Genomic DNA, 23,286 nt, shown 5'->3' with positions numbered 1-23,286 from the left:
AAATGTAACTGCTATAATATAGGTGATAGTGGGAATTAGAATTAGAATTAGAATCTTTGTTACCAGATGCCATAAAGTACAAAAGGATTATTTTAAAACTAAGTGGGAGTAGTTGTTAAGACATGTTTCTAAGTGTAAGGCAATGTATTAGAAAGATGAGTAACATTTTTAGATGAAAAAATGCATCATGTGAAATGTTCAATTAAAAGGAGTAGAAGGAAAGAGAAAATTTAAAATGCAGGTGTGAACCATAAAAAGCTGTAATGAGCATAATATCTCTCAGTCATAATGTAGCAATAACTCTTTCAGTGTTGATGGTAAAATGCACCAATAAATGATACTGTCAGTGTGGTTTAAAAGCTAGTCTAAAAACATGTCTGTAAGAAATCCATCTGGGGCTAGGATCTTGGAATTGGAAGGCTTTTCATTACTGTTTTAAAATTGTTATTTGTTATGGGTTTGTTAAAGTTGTTGATCTCTGCTTGGTTAGTTTAAATGGAGTTAGGCATCTTGGGTGATGATGCATAGAACCATGGACTATCTAACAAAAGTCCCAGTACCTGGCACATGAAAACTCTCTCAGAGTTGCAGGTCTGGTGGGTCCAAGAGAAACCCAAAACAATGTAGGCTATTGTTGATGCTCTTGGTCTTCTTCCAGAAGCTGCCTAGCTCAATTTTCATCACAGAGGCTTCATCCAGCAACTGATGGAAACAGATACAGAACCACAGCCAAACATTAGGCAGAGTTTGGGGAAATCCTGCAGAAGAGTCGGGGAAAGGATTGTCAGAGCCATAGAAAACTCACAGAATCAACTAACCCCGGGCTTATAGGGGCTCACAGAGACTGAACTGACAACCAGAGAGCCTGCATGGGACAGACCTAAGCATACTGCATATATGTTATAGTTGTGTAGCTTGTTCCTCTTATGAAACTCCTAAAAGTAGTAACTGAAACTGAACATTTCCATGTCCTAACTGCCCAGTCCCAAATATCTGACTCAGATGCAGAATATGAATTATAAATGCTCGACCAATAGCTCAGGTGTATTACTAATTAGCTCTTACATTTTAAGTTAACCCATATTTCTATTTATGCTTTTCCATGTGGTGGTACCTTTATTAACATGGCGTGTTCATCTGCTGCTCCTTCTGCCTCTAACTGGTGAATTCTGACTCTGCCCATCTCCTTCCAATTATCCGTAGTTTGGTGGACCCACCTATACTTCCTGCCTGGTTACTGACCAATTAGCATTTTACTAAACCAATTCAAGTAGCAAATTTTTAAAATGTACAAGAGGATTATTCCATAGCAGGGAGCAGGTGCTAAAGAACAGAAAATGGCAACTGCTTAGAGACATTGAATTGTGGAAGAGGTTACCAAATTAACCAGCCTATATAATTTAGGGATGTCTTAACTCTAGAATGGAAGTCAGAAAATGTATCCTTGTAACATAACAGCCTGGGGTCACAGAAAGTAAAGTTGGGGGTAGATGGAAAAATAGAGGGAGAGAGAGGGAGAGAGAGAGAGGAAGAGAGAGGGAGAGAGAGAGAGGAAGAAAGAGGGAGAGAGAGAGAGAGAGAGAGAGAGAGAGAGAGAGAGAGAGAGAGAGAGAGAGAGAGAGAGAGAGAGATCCTTTTGTGATATCTGATCAATCTCCTACAATCGTAAAGTGAAATACAGCCCTGGGAGGCAGCTGTAGAGAGCAGAAATACCAGGCATCTAGGAGCTCAAATGTGCAGTGGCAGAAGACTTGTCTCAGAAAGAGAAATGAAGATGATACCTCTGAGCTGGGTTGTGAAAGATTTTAATCTTGTCAACTAACTATAAACTTGACATTTGATCTCATGGTTGGATAAAACTCTGGAACCAGCTATCTGCCATCCACTTGGCTGTATTACCTCAAAACTCTGAAACACTGTGGTTCTGCTTGATACCTATGGTAGCATTTCTCCAACAAGAATTCTTGAAAGTGCACATCTTAGAATTATGATTCTTCCTCACACTCCCAGGGGAAATTACAGACTCTCTTTAGATAAATGTTAGTCACTGAAGGAAGGATGAGCAAGAAGTCCAAGAAATGAGAGAAGCTGCCTAGGAAACAGTTTGCCAAAGCTAAGTGCAGCCAATAGAGGTCCTTGGTATGCAAGGAAGGAAATCCACTAAAGTGAAAATAGCTAAAGTCAATAGTGTGGCACACAACTTTAATCCCAGCAAGTAGGAGGCAGAGCCAGGCGGATCTCTGTGAGTTAGAGGACAGCCTGCTCTACAGAGCAAGATCCAGGAAAGGCGCAAAGCTACATAGAGAAACCCTGTCTCGAAAAACCAAAAAAAAAAAAAAAAAAAAAAAAAAAAAAAAAAAAAAAAAAAAAACCACAAGCTCAATGCCAGGCTAGCCCATAGGAAGGAAACAGTTTACAAACATTACTGCAGGCCACCTCGGTTTCCTAGAAGGAAGTTGCTCCAACATTTCATTTCTTTTTTTTTGGCTCTATGTTCTGTTGCCATCACTCATTTTATTTGTTTATTTTTCATTTTATTACACTTGTATTTTTATTTTTACCTCATAGTATTTAAAAAAAGTTCTTATATTTTTTTACTTATCATAACTCACTTAATTTTAGCATTTTTAAAATTATTTTATGATTTTCCTTTTTTTACTTCATTTTCTTTTATGCATCCTACTTTACCCTTTTCAATATTTAACTAAATTTTAGTCTTATTTTTGCTATAGTTGTTTAAAATCATTTTTACTTTTTTTTATACATATATCCATTTCTTTTCAAAATCCTTGTGATTAGAATTCTCTTTATTTATTCTCCATTATATCTTTTGATTGGTTGCTCTGTTTTCTTCTTCATAAAACTCATATACACTGTTTTTCTCCTAATTATTTCATTTTTTAACCTCACTGCTCCTCACTATCCCTCCTGACCATGTCTCATTACTTAATTTCATCAGTTTACTATTTTCACATTTTTTGCAACCATAACTTAACTTCATAGAACATTCTGTATTAACTTTTCCAGTTTCTGTCTCATGGTCACTGGCAATACATCTTTAGAGTTTAATAGATCTTATTTGTAGTACTAGATCTTGGACAGAATGATGTTGCAGTTACATCAGGTTTTCTTTCAATTTTCTATCTCCTAATAGAAAGACAATTGGGATTGAGTCTCCAAAACAGGTTGCTAAGTAATATGACAATAAAATAAAACTGGAAGATACATCCAAAACAACACACACAAACCAAGCCAGAGAAATAGGAATTAAAGAAAAATTTGAGGCAACATTTTTCCTCTAAAAGACAGTATGTCTTCAATTATAAAATTAAGATATTGAAATGTATTATCATGGATGAAGACTTCAAAGTTTCACTGTTAAAATTCAGAATAATCTGATAGAGGATATACATGAGCAAAGGAATACAACCATGGAGAAGAATACTCGGAACAAAAGAGGGAAATGAATGAGGAAATCAGCAATGGGAGAAAACGAAAAAGCCTGCAACATGAAAGAAACATCTGTCAAGCAATATTTAAATTTTAACAAAACAATCATATAAAACAAATACAACATGTGGAAATGAAAAATTCACACAACCAATAAAGTTAGTCTGTGAAGCATCATCAGTAGACATGACATTGCATAAGAAAAGATAGCAAGGATCATTTGCATGCCCTAAAACACAAAAACTAGTGACTGGGACCTGGACACTGATAAGCTGTTTGTACAGTTGAATGGAGAGAATCTTTTAAATGAAACATATAAGAATTCAGAATTAGTACTTAAAATTTATATAGGTAGAGATGTAAAGGAGTGGGAAAATAATAATTATCAAGAAAGCATTAATTTGCTATAGTAAAATATAAAATGTGGGAAAATTTTGCTTCATTAAAAAATAAATCAAATTACAATCAATGTTAGAAAATAAATTTTGTTTCAACCAATATCCCCCTTTATAAATGCAACTTTCAGAAAAGTAAGTTTCATTGTTACAATAAAAAATACACATCCATTATACAAAAGTAACTATAAATATTAAAAATAAAATATATTTGTAAAGATTATTCATGATCATATTTGGTATTTGTTGAATTAGCAAAGTTAATTCATTTATATTTTATCACATTCTAGCTTATTATAATTATTATTATATCCATCTATTAAGTAAATATAAATAGCCAGGTATGATAACATGCACCTTTAACCCCAGCACTTAGAAATCAGAAGCAGACAAATCTCTGGTCTGCAGAGTGAGTTTCAGGACAGCCAGGGCTACACAGAGGAACTTTGTGTCGGTATATATATTTTAGATCAAAATGCATTCAGAATTTCTCTAAACAAATTCTGGGGAAGTGGTAAAGTCGTGCATTTTGACAAAGCATGTGAATGAGAGTTTCACACAAGTAAGGATATTCTTTGGTCAAGGAATTTGACCAAATTTGAAATAAAGGAAATCCACATACTTTTCTCTCAAGCATGTGATTTGTTGAGTCTTAATGTAGAGTTAGTATGCAATGTGAAAAAACAAATTATAAAGTTATGTATGTTATTAGTCTTAAATCATAACAGAAATTTAAAGGATGAAGATATCAATCATATAGAATGAGAATGATTTCTCAGGTACAGGAACCATGAAGGTGGTGAATAAGGATGACGAAGAATTGAAAACATAAATACTGAAAGTCCACTACATGAATAAGTTTAACGGTCCTTAAAATACTCAGACATTCAGTTGCTACATCCAAAAGCATGAAGAATGTCCTGTTCATCCTTGAATAGAGTATGCAAAGAAAATGTGTACCAGACATGGCAACCCTTCCTTGATGGAACAAATAAATAAATCACAGAAAATTTGCCTGCTGAATTAAAGTATCTTATAATTTTGTACTTTCTAGTTAGTTGCACAAAAACAGAGAACTATAAAGAGTATCAAAGAGAGAGACAACAGTGACAAATAAAGAGAATAAACTTATATGAGATAGAAATTAAAATCACACCAAACAAAACTGGGTCTCTCACCACATGTTTTTAATGTTAACCAACTTCACCGTATCTCTAAAACTCATTAAGAGTTAAATATTGGAATAATTGAATAATAAAACCTTAACTACATAATGGTGTACTAGCTAAGAGATAGTATAAGAGAAACTATAAAACAAATGGCCAATTGTATTCTGTGTCAAATTAGACTTATCTACACATTATAATGGCACATTAAATTCTTTCCAATTTGACTTTGGGTTAGGTCCTTTTCTTCCAGACATTCTGACTTTACAAGAACAGTTGTAATTCTACTTGGGATAATAATTCAGTTATCAACATTTTGTAATTATTGATTAATTGACATCTGAAGGAACCATTTTTAATATAATATAACTTTCTGGGTTCAGCGACTAAAAGCTGATATCCTTGAAGGTTATTCTTTATCCATCAGTATATCCAACATGGCCCAATGGAACAAGTGACTTCTTTTCAATATTTTTATTTTGTCACCTAAACTATAACCTTTAGTATGAAATCAAGTTTAAAATCCTCACATCTTAAAATAGACAAAACATTTTAATATCCTGTAATGTAATATGCTTACACAGAAAGACCTGGGGCTCATCTTTATATTTCTAATGTGATCAATTGTGTTGACCATGTAAATGGACTACATTATGCTAATGAATGAATGAAATTTATTCGGTGAGAAGATCAGTTATATTCTTGCTGTAAATGATCAAATTTAGAAATGTACTTTGACAAACGCTTTAGGAAACATTTCTGTGGCTAGTCTGTCAAAGGGCAACAAATACTGATAAGGTTCCTAAAATCTTTCACATACATTGCTCTCCAAAGTAGTTGTATAATAAGTAAATTGTCAACATTTAGTCAAGAAACAAACAGGTAAGAAGGTTTGGAGAAGACTCTTCCATAAACAGATAATATAGTTGATTAGGTATTCTAACAGGGAGAAGCCTTATTCCCAAGTGTAGGGTAACTTCACTTAAATGCTTTTCTATATGCATTTGGAAACTTCTAAAATTGTAGGTTTCTGGAACTGGAAAGATTACTCAGTGGTTAAGAATGATTACTATCGGGAAGATTCTTCCTTCAGAAGTCCACAAAGCCTCAGCCCAACAAAAGAACTACAGGCAACTGAGTAAAGCTGATATAGCAAGTGGGGTGGTCCCCAGGGACCTATGTGGTGGTACTGTGTTCCCAAAAATATTGCGCATGCTAAGAAACTTATCTGGGGTCAGAGAAGAGAACAGCCACAATATTAAACATAGAGGATAGGCAGTGGTAGCACATGCCTTTAAACCTAGCATTCCAGAGGCAGAAATCCATGTGTTTAAGGATACATTCAAGCATAGTGATTCATGCCTTTAATTCCAGAAAGCGAGCCTTTAATCTCAGGGAGTGGTGGTAGAAAGCAGAAAGTTATATAAGGCGTGAGGACCAGAAACTAGAAGCATTTGGCTGCTTAAGCTTTTAGGCTTTTAAGCAACAGTGCAGCTGAGATTCATTCTGGATGGGGACTGAGAAACTTCCAGTCTAAGGAAACAGGATCATCTATTGAGAGCCGCTGGTAGTGAAAGTCCATGAGAGTATACAGCAGTGACAACTAGTGTTCAAAAGGTCATCCTATGAGAACTAAGGGTTCTGTTAGAGGAAACCATCACACAAGGTGTTATGGAATTACTGCCTTTTGAATGAACTAGCTGTCTGTTGTAAACTTCTTGTACAATAACAACTATGAGTCTCCCCATTTACCATGCACCTCCATGTTACGTGTATACGTAATCTCACGATTGCATCTCAATCTTGGGCACAATTTTCCCTATACATTTGGAGTAATTGGACAACTGTCCTCAGCTGCATTTATTTTTCATTAACATATATCTGGCTAGGGCCATTCTCCAGACAAAAATATTTCAGCAAAGATACCTTTTTCCAAGGACAAAACTGCATAGATAAACATTAGCTCATCTCACTCACAGATAGAGAAAAGAACCACTAACAATTAAATCCTCAGTTCCTTACCTTCACCCCGAGTTATTTACACAGGACCCTAACTTAAGAGATTTACTGCTCACATTCCTGGGATGAAGTTTTAGCCACTTACTAGATACAGAGTTAAGGCAGTTACTTCCCACTGACCCAAGGAGATTGCCTCTGGGCCAGGCAGGCAATAGGTGCCAAGCTTCTTTCTTGTGCAAATTAAGGTTTTATTTCTCCCCAGCCAGGTGCTATTCCTAGATTTTCTCCTCAGCAATTACTCTGAGGGAAAGTGCTTTTACTAACCAAATACTACATACTAGTTTGCTTAGCCACAGGTTGCTTAGCCACCTAACATATGTCCCCCTCCCTATCAGAAAGCAGCTGCAGCTGGGATGAGTAGAAAAAGTGGCCCCAAAGACAGTTTACTTTCTTGTGACTTATTGACCCCTAACATTCTATCTAGCCATTTCTAGATTATAGTTTGAGCACATAAATTCCCTAATGATCTTAGCCTTTAGTTGACCCTACCAGAGAACTCCCCTTTAGTCACTCCCCTTTTGGGTTGTAATTGGAAGCTGACAATTAATTGCTTTATGAGTGGATCCTTATCATCTCTCTCTGAGACCCTGAAAACTTCAAGCCTCACATTGCTTTACCAAAGAATTACTGTGTGGGTATATATACTGGTTCTTTGAGAGTACTGGGAGAAGAGGATTGATGGAGAGGAGAAGAGGATTGATGGAGAAGAACAAAGATGAGGACAGAGATGGAAAAAACTAGGTAGAATGATGAGAGAACAGCAGAAGGGACTGAGAGCAGGAGGGACTGAGAGGAGCTAAGTAAGAGAGCAGAAAAGAAACTATGCAGATAGAATCGCCATAGAAGAATAAAGTGAATGGAATAAAGAACTCAGTGTGCTTAGATTCATTGAATATCCCTCAGATTAGAATCCTCAGCTGGTTGGTAGACTCTTCCGCGGACCGTATGAGCAAACAATATAGGCTGGACCTATTATTGTTTGCATTAATCATCTAAGGAACTGGTGAGGTGAGGTAGCTGTGGCTTCTTTTTCTTCTCTGATATTCCAGCATTCACCCCAATAACTGGCCTCAGGTTTGATTTTATTAATAAGACTATCCAAGATTCCTGCTACAGACAGACCTACACACTAATTGGTGGTCCAGTGCCAGAGTCATCCCTGAAAACATATATATGTAACATTATATGGACTTAATGGATTATATTTAGGAACACATGTATATAAAAATATATCAACACATGCAATTAGTGAAAAAGAGGTCATCAATTTGAAGGAGAATGTGTAGGGATCTATGGGAAATTTTAGAAATAGGAAAGGGAAGGGGAGAAGTGTAATTAAAATACAATCTCAAAAGTAAACAATAACAAAACAGTCTTCCTTCTAGAGTTCGATCATTTGTGTCTTTAGTACTATATAGGTATAGCGAGAGAATTATCATATATATATATATTTAACATTATATATTAATATATTTTGTATATAATTAATCAATAATACAGTAATATAGTAATATATTAACATTATAAATATAATGTTAATACTATGCAATCTCACTGGAAAAATTTTATATTTCACTGTAGCTTCATACTGTAGAGGGCACATTTTTCATTTTTCATTTGTCATTCTGCACACTTAAGATTTATAGTTTACTGTCTTTTTGAAAAATTTGTATGGTATTCTTCTTGTAACTAAATAAAATATTTTAAAGTTGAATATAAATAGTTATCTTAAAATATCAACTTTTAAAACAATTGTATTTTTATATAAAATATATATTACAATAGAAAACATACTTTAAGTACTAGTAAAATTTACATTTGATGTTTTGATTTCTATCTGTTCATATGTGTGTGGTGTATGTATCTTTGTGTGTGTGTGTGTGTGTGTGCACGTGTGTGTGTGTGTGTGTGTGTATGTATATGTGTGTGTGTATGATATTACACACATATAGTGCAGAGAAAGATGGAAACATTGAGCGTCTTCCTCTATTACTGTCCATTTTATATTTTAGGGCAGATCTCTCTCTGAACTCAGCCTACAGATTCATCAGGACTTACTGTGCAGTAAGCCTGCAACATCATCCTCTCTCAGTCTTTCTAGCTCTAGGGGTTAAAAATGCAATCTACCTCTTGTGCTTTTCATTTCTTTTCAGATTTATTTATTTTGTAAGTGAGTGTGTGTGTGTGTGTGTGTGTGTGTGTGTGTGTGTGTGTGTGTGCAAGTGTGCATGTATGTGATGGTATTGTATTCCCCAAAATATTGTACACCCTAATAAACTTATCTGGGGTCAGAGACAGAACAGCTACTACATACAAAGGCTAGAAAATGGTGGCACTCACACCATTAATCCTAGCATTCCAGAGGTAGAAATCCCTCTGGATCTCTGTGGGTTCAAGGCCACATTGGAAACCACCAGGCATGGTGACACACACCTTTAATCCCAAGAAGTGAGCCTTTAATCCCAGGGAGTGGTGGTAGAAAGCAGAAAAGTTTCTAAGGCATGAGGACCAGAAAGTAGAAGCATTTGGCTGGTTAGGCTTTCAGGCTTCTAGCAGCACAGTTCAGCTGAGAGCCATTCGGATATGAGGACACAGAGGCTTCCAGTCTGAGGAAACAAGACCAGTTGAGAAGTTGGCCAAGTGAGATTAGCTGTGGCTTGTTCTGTCTCTCTGACCATCTAGCATTTCACCCCAATAACTGGCTCTGGGTTTGATTTTATTAATAAGACTCTCTAAGATTCCTGCTACACATGTGCGTGTGCATGTGTGTGTGTGTGTGTGAGAGAGAGAGAGAGAGAGCTATTGAAATAAAATATAAACCATTATTTTGACTAATTTGTGTAGTCTTTGGTGAGATAGAAAATGTGCCATCATAAGAGTATTTTAAATATAACAGAATATGAACTCGGTAAGTAAAAATACTAGAGACACCAACTTCACAAAGCAGGTTTTACCTTCAGCTCCACACTAGTGATACTTTCATTTTGATAATTCTTCTTTTACTATGTGAGAGTGTGTTAAATACCTGACAACATATTTGTAATGTCCATTGTCCTGCTTACAAGGTGCCGGTGTCATGTTGCCCCTGATACAGCAACCGACTTTTAGACTCTGTCACATGTTCCATAGAAGAGGCATTTCCCCACTTGACACTCACTTCTGAAACACTGTAACTGTTTTCTTCTCCATACCTCATAACTGTCTAGTATATCTTTTTTCTCAATGAGTTATTTTCCCAATGTACTTTACATATTCATAACACTTCTCTGAAATCCACTAAAGATGATCCATTACTCAATAAATAAAGATCAAACCTGTAAGGATGTCATTTAAGATTCTCATTTCAACCACAACAAGCCTGTTTGCTCTCAACATCAAGTGCTTGCCTTACATTAGTCAGCCATATGGAAAGTTCTACTGTGGATTCCTTCTTTATTTTTATTTTATTCTTTATTGTTGTTTGAATTTTGATGGTCTTTTAATAAAAAACCCAGAGCCAGATATTGGGGTGAAAGCTGAAACATCAGAGAAGCAGAGCAAACCACGGCCAACCTCACCTCACCAACTCCATGAGTCCTCTGACTGAAAGCCTCTGAGTCCTCACCCAAAAGGGTCTCAGCTGAGTTGTCTTAGCTCCTGCTTCTTCATACCTTATATACTTTTTCTTGACCAGCCATGTCACTTCCAAGAATTAAAGGAGTGTGTGCTTTCTAGTACTGGGATTAAAGATGTGTGCCACCACTGTTTGGCCTCTATGTTTAATCCAGTGGCTGACTCTGTCCTCTGATCCCCAGGTAAGTTTATTAGGGTACAAAATATATCATTATACTTTATTTTATTTTTTTCATTTTACATGCCACCCACAGTTTTCCCTCCCTTTCCTCCTCCTTCCCCTACCCCACTCTCTATCCACTCAAAAGAGAGAGTTAGCTTTCTATGGGGAGTCAACAAAGTCTGACATAATGAAGTTGAGGTAGGACCAAGCCCCTCCCTACTGCATCAAGGCTAAGCAAGGTATCCCACCACAGGGAATGTACTCCAAAAAGCTAGTTTATGCACCAGGGATAAATTGTGATACCACTGCCAGGATCCCCACAAACTGCCTAAGCCACACAACTGTCACCCAAATTCAGAAGGCCTAGTTGGTACCCTGAAAGTTCCCCAGCCATCAGTCCAGAGTCCATGACTTCCCATTAGCTCAGATATCTTCTAAATTTGCCCCAACAACCTGCAGGCTACAAGATATAAATGTAATAAGCCATAGTAACCTTCAATAAGTGTTTGTACTTTTTCCATTGTTCATTTCTTTGTCTTAATGATGGGAATTTGAATGGAATGAATTTTCTAAAAGGTGATGAACATTACAAAATTGTAGATAATATCTATGATTTCTTGTTCTTCAATTGTGGATATCATCTTTTATGGTCACCTTCTTTATGACCCTTAGAGCATTCCAATTAAAGTTACCATTTATTTTTCATACCCTTCCCATAACACTTGGTTTTTAATCACCTTAATGCCATTCATTTCCTATCATATCCTTGTCATGATACTTATCCATTGGCCCATGAGCCTCCTCAGCCATATCTTGCTAAGCTTTATGTAGTCCTACAGTGACAAGTCCTTCAATTATAAATAATGTAATGCACCTTTAATGTTGTAAAAGACTGCTTGTGGGCTTACAGAGCCCCAGACCCCGGGCCCCAGGCCCGGTTACACTACTCAGGCCAGAGCACATGGCCAGAATCTCTTTGGCATTTTCTCTCCTGGTGGGTAGTGGGCTGCTTCTCCACCCCCACCCCCACTCTGGATTTCCATCTCAGACTGCCACCACACTAGGTAGCTGCTGTGAAATTCACTCAGACTTCTACTGTTGTACACAGTTGACAGATTTGGTAAGTCAGTTAAGATATTTCAAAGGGTGAAATTAGTTAAAAGAGAATTTTTCCCACATTAAAGAATGGGAAACATTTTTTCAAGGGAAGGAATTTGGTCTCTGTTTGATAACAAATTAGGCAGTCTGAAAATGGAACAATTAAATGAGAGGATAATTAATGTTGATTGGATGCATGTAACATCAATTATGAATATTATTTGTTTAATCACTTTTATTTAAGTATTAAAAACATTGGTCAACTTAAGTGCCAAGATAAAAGCTTTAGAAAAACTTGTTAAAATGAATCATAGAGAAATTCAGACCTAGACAGGAGAATTTAAAGGTGAAACTAACTCAGGATTGACTTTAGAAAAACCTGTTAAAATGAATTATACAGAAATTCAGAACAAGACAAAAGAATTTAAGGTGAAATTATATCAGGATTGAATTATATGGTTACAGAGAGACAGCCTGTTATCAAACAACCAAACTTAATCTATCCAGTAACCTTATAGGAACTACCTGCTCAAAGGTATGTATGTACAAGCTAATTGGACTCCAGTGGAAATATTAGATTTAAGGAGATTTAAAGATGCTATAGTCTCATATGGTATGTATTCTCAATTTGTAAAGCAGATGTTAAACTCATGGCAAACTTGAAATAGAATTATCCCCCAGGACTAGAAAGAATTAATTAGTTATCCTAGATGTCAGGGCACAATTACAATGGAGAATGTGGTTCAAACAAGAGTCTAAAACAATAGAACAACAATGTAGGACTAGAAGTGTGGAAATTTCCTGGGATCAGTTTCTTGGAGAAGGCGAATACACTGATCTACAAAGACAATGTTTATATGATAACCAAATCTTAATTCTATGCTGCATGGCAGCCATGAATGCATGGGATAGAATTGAGGAAGCAGTAAAGAAAATTAAAGCATTCACAAAAGTAGTACAGGGCTCCACAGAATTCTTCATGGATTTTTTTTTTTTTTTTTACAAAGGCTGTCTTTAGCAGTAAATAGAATGATACTAAATTCAGAAGCTAGACAGATAATAATTGAATCTTTGGCTTTGGATAACATGAATGCAGCATGCAAGAGAATAATCAGGTCATTAAAGGCAAGATCAGCACACTTGGAGGGATAGATCAGGGACACAATTAATATTAAATCTCATGACTATAATGATATGTGGATAGGAGAGGTGATTTCAAAAGCTTTGAGGGAAAATAATGTCAGATGTTTTGGTTGTGGTGAACAAGGTCATTTGAAAAGGGGGTGTAAACAGGGCATTCCTAGAAAGGATGTTTATTCAAGGAATAATTGCAGTAGAATAGTCCTCCCTTCTGGATTATTCTGAAAGTGTAGTAAGGGTAAATCTTGGACCAACAAATGTAGATCAACAAGGGACAGACAAGGTTGTAGCTCAATTTTAAAAGGTCTTATTAATAAAAACAAACCTGGTGCCAATTATTGTAGTGAATACCGGAAGATCAGAGAAGCAGAACAAGTCAAAGCTAACCTCACCTCAACAACTTCTCAGGTGATCCTCTTTCCTCAAACTGGAAGCCTCTGAATTCTCATCTGGAATGGATCCCAGCTGAACTGCTGCTAAAAGCCTAAAGGTATAAAAAGTCAAAGTTCCTGGCCTTCATGCCTTATATAGCTTTCTGCATCCTGCCATCATTTTCTGGGATTAAAGGTATGTGTCTTTCCCAAGCAAAGACATGAGATCTCAAATGCTGAGATTAAAAGTGTGTGCTACCATATCTGGCTCTGTTCCTAGTGTGGCCTTGAACTCACAGAGATCCACATGATTCTCTGCTTCCCAAGTGATAGGATTAAAGGTGTGAGTGCCACCATTTTCTGACCTCTGTGTCTATCTAGTGGCTGTTCTGTTCTCTGACCCCAGATAGTTTATTTGGGTGCACAATATATTGGGGAACACAATATCACCACACAAGGTAATCTTTTGCCTCTGCCCTCAGGACACTCCCAGAGGGGCATCATGCTGGCCCCCACAGCAAATTCAGTTCAGACCTTTCCTGCCATCATAGAAGAAACCCCTTCTTGGAGCAATTAAATAACAAAATGTCTATTGGAATAAACCAGGCTGCTTGGGGTGGTAGAAAAGCTGAGACAGAGAGAATAGAAAATTCAGGAGAAACAATAAAGCAATTTTCTTGGCAAACTTCTATGAATGAACAAAGACCAAAATTAAAAATAAGAATGAATGACTTTTTCTTGGACGGTTTAGTAGACATAGGTGCAGATGTGACAATAATTGTACCAGAATTTTGGCATCCAAATTGGCCTCTTCAGGAGGTAAATGTTCAGCTATTAGGGATTAGAACATTGTCTCAAGTGACACAGAGAAAGATGAATCAAATATATAGGGCCAGAAGAACAGAGAGGAAAATTAAAGCTATGTATGGCTAATATAGTCATGAATTTATGGGGTCATGATCTATTACTGCAATGGAATACTCAGATTAACATTCCTCCAACCTCAGAAACAAACCATAAACTAACACATGATTCTGAGAGAAATATTAGGAGGTATTATTATTATTATTATTATTATAAAGAGCAGTCACTGGCCATTCAGATGGTTCAAGAACAAGGCATAACAACAGCTGATCTTGCAAAGACACCAACAGCTCTACATTTAAAATGGTTATCAAACAAGACTGTATGGGATCAGCAATGACCTTTAACAATAGAGAAACTGAAGGCTTTAGAAGAGTTGGTACAAGAGCAGTTAAATGCTCAACATATTGAAGAATCAACAAGCCTTTGGAATTCTCCTGTATTTGTTATTAAAAAGGAATCTGATAAATGGATAATGGTAACAGACCAAGAGCAATTAACAAAGTAATTCAGCCAATGGGCTCTCTACAATCTGGAATTCCTTTGCTTACTTTATTACCTAAAGGATGGCCTCTTATAGTTATCATTTTAAAAGACTTCCTTTCCAATACCCTTACAAGAAAAGGACAGAGAAAGATTTGCATTCATGGTGCCTACTTATAATAATTCTTAGCTGATAAAGAGATATCAATTGAGGGTTCCCCTGCAGGGAATGTTAAATAGCCCAACTGTCTGCCAATATTTTGTACAACAGCCATTGGCAGTAATACATAAAAAATATCCTAAACCTGTAATTTATCATTACATGGATGATATTTTACTAGCTGTTTCAAATGCAGATGCTTTAGAAAGAATGTTTGAAGAAGTAAAGAAAATTTTGTCTTGTTGGGGATTACAAATTGCTCCTGAAAAGATACAAAAAGGAGATTCTGTTAATTATTTGGGATATAAAATGGGTCTACAAAAATTTATACTCCAAAAGGTGCAAGTCAGAAAATTTAAGTAAAGTGGTTCAAAGTCCTTATAATTTGGTTAAAAACTCAGAATTGTATGCTATTCTGTTGGTATTAATGGATTTTTGGGAAACTGTCAACATAGTAACTGGCTCATAGTATGCTGAAAGGGTGCTCTTACATATTGAAACTGCAAAATTTATACCTGATGTGTCAGAATTAACTTTGTTATTTATTCAGTTACAAGATGTAATCAGGAACAGGAAGCATCCTTTATATATAACTAACACCCAATCCCATATGGGTCTGCCAGGCCCTCTAGCACAAGGTAATGATGAGATCGATAAACTACTGACAGAAAATGTGCTGGAGTCCTCAGAATTTCATAAATAATGTCATGTCAATAGTAAAGGTTTAAAAAAGGATTTTTCCATAACCTGGAAACAAGCCAAGGAAATTATAAGAAAATGCCCTACTTGTTCGTTTTACATTCAGACACGATTACCAGCAGGATGTAGCCAAAAAGGTACTCAGAGGAATAAAATCTGACAGATGGATGTGTTTCAATTTGCAGAATTTGGGAAAATGAAATATGTCCATCACACCATTGATACTTATTCAGGATTTCAATGGGAAACTGCTTTGGGTTCTGAAAAAGCTGATTCCGTAATCACACATTTGCTAGAAGATATGGCCATCATGGTTATACCTGCAAAAATTAAAACTGACTATGTTCCAGCATATGTGTCTGGTAAAATGAAACAATTTTTTTTGCTTATTGCAATATAAAGCATATTACAGGTATACCACATAATCCTACAGGCCAAGCAGTTATAGAATGATCAAACAGAACTCTAAAAGATATGCTAAATAAACAAAAAGGGGTACTCTATTAACTTTGAATTTTCTCAGTGCTAATGAGAAAGGAACAACAGCTGCTGAGAGACATTGGATAATAGAAAAAACTACAGAATTAAATCAGCCTATATACTTTAAGGATGTGCTGACTTTAGAATGGAAACCAGAATATGTATTACGATGGGGATGAGGTTTTGCTTTTGTTTCTACAGGAGAAGATAAGCTATGGATATCATGAAAATTGATAAAGGTTCGATTTGAACAAGAGACCTCTTAATTAGAAAAGGTGATAGTTTATCAACCAGCATGACCATTCAATTTAAACTAACTTATATCATTAACACATGGCTTTTCTTTAATCAGATATAATTTGTCAAAAGGGAACCTCTCCAAAGTTAGGCTTGGGGAAGGGTTTTTGTTTTTGTTTTTCAGGAGAATGAAGGCTAAGGAATCTGAAGAATACTGGACAAATGAGGCATCTGAAGAAAAAAGACAAATCATCTAGAAAAAAAAGTCACAAGTAAAGGAGTAAATTGGTCTATTGCTATATCACTTATAAAATTTCATAAGTCTTCCTAAATGTTTGTTTCTGTTCTTCTCTACAGACACTTAACACAAATGGTCTTTATGTAGTCCCAGTTCAATCAAAAATTAAAGCTGAGTTTAGAGTTGGAGAATGGTTCTCTCCTCTAAACCCATGCATGTTGTTAAAAGGAAAATGCAAAATCTCTATCATGCCAGAAGAACGAGCCATCTGATATGGGACAGAAGAAAGCCAAAAAAATTATGGGACTATTGTATTGCCACTAATCTCAATTCTTTGGTTTTATTTTGATTTTTTAAACTTTTCTTAAGGTATTAATTTTATATAAAAATTTATAAGATTAATATATATATTCTAACCTTTTGTTATGATATTAATGGTCATAATGAGTACTAACTAATTCTAGAAAAAAAGGCTTCAATTAGATGCCTATACATGTTTTTGTGTTGAATTTTCTATCAGTTTTCTGCAGGGAATCATAACCAGGCCTAACAGTGAGTTTGAAGTCTCCAGAAAAATGCCACAATGAGGATTCCACATGGACAATAATAACACCACTAAGCTGACAAACGTCACCAAAAGACAAACTTTGGACTACAAACTGCTCAGAATAATTGCAGGATGGCTAGCTGAGATTATCCAGCTTCACAGACTACTCGAACAAGGACTTGAAATAAGCCCTGCACTTTTGCATTATGCAGAGACTGGACAACAAATGATACAGCTACCACTGTTGAGCTTTACAATTAACCCAAAATTTTTCTCTTCAGGATCCTCTAAAGATGCCTTTGCCCACAAACAGCAGGAAGCAATTTTAAGAACATGATGTCCACATTCCAAAGAGGTGGGGTGGGGCGGGTGGTTATTGGTCTTTCCACGGGTTTTGGGTTTGGGATAGTTGTCATTGTTTAGGAGGGTTGGTTACAAGTTGTTATACTTAATAGTCAGGAAAAAAAAAGGCTAAACAAAGGAGATTAGATTTAAGGTTCTTGTTTGAAAAAAAGAAAAGAAAAAAGAGCATATAGATAAGAGGTAAATTATTGAATCCACTCTGAAAAGAAAAAGGAGAGGATATAGATATGATATAGATAAAAAGGTAGATTAGTGAATCTACTTTTAAAAGACAACTACTAGTTTTAAATACATAGATTGGGTTTTTATATATTGTATACAAATTATATAAAAAGGTAGATTAGTGAATCTACTTTTAAAAGACAACTACTAGTTTTAAATACATAGATTGGGTTTTTATATATTGTATACAAATTATATATATATATTGTTAGATTATGGTACATGTATATTGTAGTGGGTAGCTGTTCCAGCTTTGACCTGGAAGTACTATCTCCATTGAGGCTTCAGTAACTGTCACGCCTAGAAGATGGAACCGAGAGAGGAGCCCTGAAGACCCGCGATTCCGATGTGCCTACTCTCTTGGTTCCTGGATCCTGGATGCTGGAGGTAGATTGAGCAGAGTTCTCCAGAGAACACTGCTGGACTGTGCTTCACCTTTCCCAGACCCTATAACCTATCCCTTCACTTGTAAGTTACCCCACAAAATAAACTTCCCTTTTAACTACATGGAGTTGCCTTAATATTTCAACCAATAGTATATTTCTAATCTTGTTCAGAATATTGTACCTATACAGTTCATTTAACAATATAATGCAATATGCTAATCTCTGAATGTTATTATTACCAACTATTGGGATATAAAGAAATGAAAGTTAGTAGTTAGACATTACAATCGAACTTGTAGTCACATTAGGTATGTATTCAAGGTTGAGCAGAGATATATTAGATAGGTCATCTTCAATCCCTTCAGAGATCTACAGAATACAGCATTTAAAATATTTTCATAACTTAGAATTTTTTTCTTTTTTTATGACTATGAGACATGTCTTCTCCTGGCAGCACCAATCTACTTAAGAAAAGATATGAGCATTGAAGAAAATGCATATGCAGTTAATTTTCATTGTGGCAAATTTAGCCACTGGGCAAGAAAGTGCCCTCATTTTGACTGCTGACAGTATGCTATCCAAAATGGACAAACAGGACATAAAATAAAGGACTACTGATCCTTGCCAAGATAAGTGTGGTTGCAGCTTTGGCAACAGTTGTCCTCTGAGGCCAGAAAATATGGCACCATCACTGAAGTGGCTTTGCAATGCAGAAAAGGTACAGTGCCCCTTTCTTCAAAGGCAGCTGAGCAGGCAGTGGACCAATGGCTTCTGGTGTGCAGTGGAACAGTAGGTGAAACAGTTATTCTTGAAGGAGTAACTAGGCTGACAGAGTCAATGGTAGACTGTCATTTAATAAAGGAGATGAAGACACCCACAAGCTGAGAAGAGTGGGTAGCTGAATTCCAAAAACACCAGCAATTTCCAGAATTTAAAATCCTGAATCATGACAGGACACTGGCAGAATTCAAATTTATCTGGTACATGGAATATTTGCACCAAATGTGAGGTCAATCTGTGGGCCTTGTGTACATCCTACTTCACAAATGAGTCTGTCATATATGCTAAGCCTGTAGGCTGAAGATGATGCTCCATGTGCAGAAGAACCTTGGGTGACTGTCCAGGCAGCTGTATGTTTCTGTCAACTCACATTTTTTGGAAATAGCTTGTTTGCACTTCCTGTTTTACTAGGTAGTATTATTTCCTTCTTGGCTCTCTGAGGGAGCTAAAGATTGGATAGTTGTAGTAACAATTTTCCTTGTTAAGAAATTCAGAAAAGAAACTCACTAAGAGGCTTTAAGTGTTTAAGTTTGAAAGCTATCATAAGATAGTTTTCTATTGGTAATACAAGTTAGGATAGAAAGTGAATTAGGTACATTTTGAACTCACCAAAATAGAATAGGTAATGGAATATTTTCTCAGAATTTGTCAAATGCATATGGACTAGACATTGTTGATGTATTTATTGCTTGTATATATTGTATATAGTTGTTGTACTTATTGTACATAGTATTTCTTATATTAGTTATAACTTTTTTATTTTTTCATTTTTATTAGACACAAAAAGGGGAAATGTGGTGATATTTTATTTGTGCTTTAATAAAGCTTGCCTGAAGATCAAGGGGGAAAGGCCAGCCATTTTAAGTAAACACAAAAGTCAGGCAGTGGTAGCACATGCCCTTAATCTGATCACTTAGCAGGCAGGGTCTCTGTGTGTTCAAGGCTATACTAGGGAACAGAGCCAAGCACGGTACAACAAACCTTTAATCCCAGTACCAACCATAGAGACCTGGAGGTCTGTACATACAGACTGTGACAAGGAAGTGAGGTAGCTAGGCTAAAATAGTCAATGAGAGGGCAGAAGATTAAGGCAATAAAGGCATGAGTAGACAGGAGGAAACTCGCATTTGGAAGCTGCAGAGTTGGTGAGGTAAAGCTGGCTAGTGGCTTACCCTATTTCCCTGATCTTTCTCGGGCTTTCACCCCTATATTTGGCTCTGTGTTTTTTATTTAATAAGACCATTTAAAAATTCATCTACAGAATAACAGGAGCTTTAAAAATTGAAATTAGTCCAAAGTAATTTATATAATTCTATAGGGTCATACTTAACATATATAATATGCAGAGAGGAAGGTAATGCAAAAATGAGACTGCACACTTCTGCTGTATTTCAAAGATGCCGAAGGTTAATTACTTCAGCTGTCTTGTAGAGAAGATTGGTTAGAAGTGGATATGTTTAGTATTGTGTGGGTGCATGATGAGAAGGGGCAGTTTGAGGCTCACCAATATGATGTTACTATGTAGCTTTTACTTATACTAACTAATTTTCACACATAAGTATTTCAGCCTTCTGAGAACTGACCTTTGTGTGTGAATAAATAATTTATTTGAAATGGAGATAAATTCTTACAATATCAGGTTTTGTTTTTTTTTTCCTCCAATGATATTTTAGTGTCACTTCTCTTGGTACTGTCTAACATATTAGAGTTGCAATTATACCGAGTCTGTTCCAAAGATTTTATTTCATTCCTTCCATCAATACTCAAGGTTCAGTAGATAACAATGCAAATCTTTCACTAGAATTTAAGATCAATTCTCATCTTCATAGTGCTAATCAGAACATCTTATTCTGCCCAGGGATTATGTAGCTATTCTTTTAAATTTCTATTTATATACACCTCTGAATCACCTTGTCAGAATTCATAATAAAGCTTTCAATATAGTGTAGTACAGCATTTGCTCTATAATTTTTCTAAGCACAAAATTATGTATTTGAAGTAATGAATGTTCTTGCATAAGTATAATATTTCTTCATCTATTGAAATTTATTTACCATAATTTACTAATATAGTATCCTAAATAAATGATTTGTATAAATTTGTGTGTATGATTTATGTATACAGAGACATTAATGCATATAGATATAAATAATTTATGAAAATCCTAATATCAATATATAGCCCAGCATATTGTTTTAGTAATTTCAAAATTTATACATTATATGAACATATATACTAATATTTCAGAAAAAAAATCTAGCCCCTTTTCTTTCTTGACAGTAACATTCTTTCTTTCTCTCTTTCTTTCTTCCTTCCTTCCTTCCTCCCTCCCTCCCTCCCTCCCTCCCTCCCTCCCTCCCTCTCTCTCTCTCTCTCTCTCTCTCTCTTTCTTTCTTTCTTTTTTTGGGACAGAGTTTTTTCATGTTGTTTTGGTACTGGTCATGGATCTAGCACTGTAAACCAGTCTGGCCTTGATCTCACAGAGATCTGCCTGGCTCTCCTAAGTGCTGGGATTAAAGGCATGTGCCACTGCCACCTGGCATAACATTCTGTGTTAATATGTCTTTTTTAAATGTTATTTTTTTCTTTGAGAATGTCATAGTTGTATACAATATAATTTGATCATATCTTTCCCTCGCTTTGCCCATCCAAGTTCTCCTAGACCTCACATACCAGGTCTCTTTCCCAATATTCTGTCTGCTTTAATAATAACCAATCAAGTCCAATTAATGCTACCCACACACACTTGGGTGTAAGGGCAGCCCACTGATTAGGGCATGGGCAACCTGTAGAATGTATACTCCAAAAAGAATTGATTATTCCTTCTCCAACAGCCATCAACTTTTAATAGTTCCTCAGCTCAGTGTGCAGTCGGTTGAGGTCCTCCACAATCCATGCTGGAGTGTTACCTGGCTTAATCATGTACAGATCTTGTGTGGACAATCACAGCTGCTGTGAGTTCATGAATTCATTGATCTTGTCATGTCCAGATAATACTGTTTACTGGCATCCTTCTACCACCAGTGACTTAGACAGCTTTTTTGGCTTTCTATTCCAAATTTTCCTTGAGCCTTGATGGGGAGGAGAAGACACACAGTACATAGGTCCCATTTGTGAGTCCATTTGTGAGTGATCATTGCACAGTCATTTATTAGTTACACTTTGAACAATTGTGAAACTTCATTAACTGCGTGAAGTCCACTGCAAAAGGAGCTCCTCTGAGGAGGAGTGAGAGCTGTACTAGTTGATGTGGGGAAAGTAGGATAAAAAATCTTAAGGGAAGGAGATAATAGAACACAGGAGTTAGTAAGCGAGAAAATGGAATACTGGTATGAAGGCTTAAGTGGGGAGAGGAATGGGAGTGTAGGGCAAAGAAGATCATGCATGGCCAGAAGGATAATTAGCACTAAGGATACTTGACAAAGTCACATGAAAACCTATTATTTCATAAGCTTCCTAATATACCCCCTACACACACGTACACAGGAGGGACACACAGAGAGAAAGAGAAAGAGAGAGAGAGTGCTGTGGATATTGATATATGTAAATAAACACTGATTGGCCAATAGCCAGACAGGAAGTATAGGCGGGACTAACAGAGAGGAGAATTGAGGAAGGAAAGGGGAGACTGCCCGCAGCAGCCGCCAGGACAAGGAAGGTGTAAAGTACCAGTAAGCCATGAGCCACGTGGCAAGGTATAGATTTATGGAAATGGATTAATTTAAGATATAAGAATAGTTAGCAAGAAGCTTGCCACGGCCATACAGTTTGTAAGCAATATAAGTCTCTGTGTTTACTTGGTTGGGTCTGAGCGGCTGTGGGACTGGCAGGTGACAAAGATTTGTCCTGACTGTGGGAAAGGCAGGAAAACTCTAACTACGAGAGAGAGAGAGAGAGAGAGAGAGAGAGAGAGAGAGAGAGAGAGAGAGACACCTTTACTATGAATTACCCTAAACTGAGAATTGAGGAGGGGGAATGATGCCCATCTCAGAAGCTATCCAACAAAAAGCCCGTGCCAGATGTCGGAATCCTTCCATCCTCCTTTTGGCTTGTTGGTCAGGAGGACCTCAGAGATTCCTAGAGTATAGTTTATTGTTCTTAGTTTCCCACCAGAACTTAATGGCATGGCCCTGTTTCTGAAGAGACCAAACAGTTTGGTCACAGGACACAGAAAAATCATGTTGTTACTGACTTGGAATCTTCCTTTCTGTTGGTGAGTTATCATAGTGACAGCAGGTGCTAGGTAGGAGACTGCTGGGGCAAATAGTTATCAATGGTCTTACTCACTTGGGAATCATACAAGCTACAATAAGAACAGCCTGATCAAACATGCCCATTGATGCAACAGTGGCATTAGTGTTTTGGACAAGTGTGAAACTCATGTATAATACCAAGAATCCATACCTGGTACGA

Source organism: Peromyscus maniculatus, chromosome 6 (assembly GCF_049852395.1).
Source record: "Peromyscus maniculatus bairdii isolate BWxNUB_F1_BW_parent chromosome 6, HU_Pman_BW_mat_3.1, whole genome shotgun sequence".
NCBI lineage: Eukaryota > Metazoa > Chordata > Mammalia > Rodentia > Cricetidae > Peromyscus > Peromyscus maniculatus.
The sequence above is the reverse complement of the archived record's forward strand: the minus strand, read 5'-3'. Positions refer to the sequence as shown.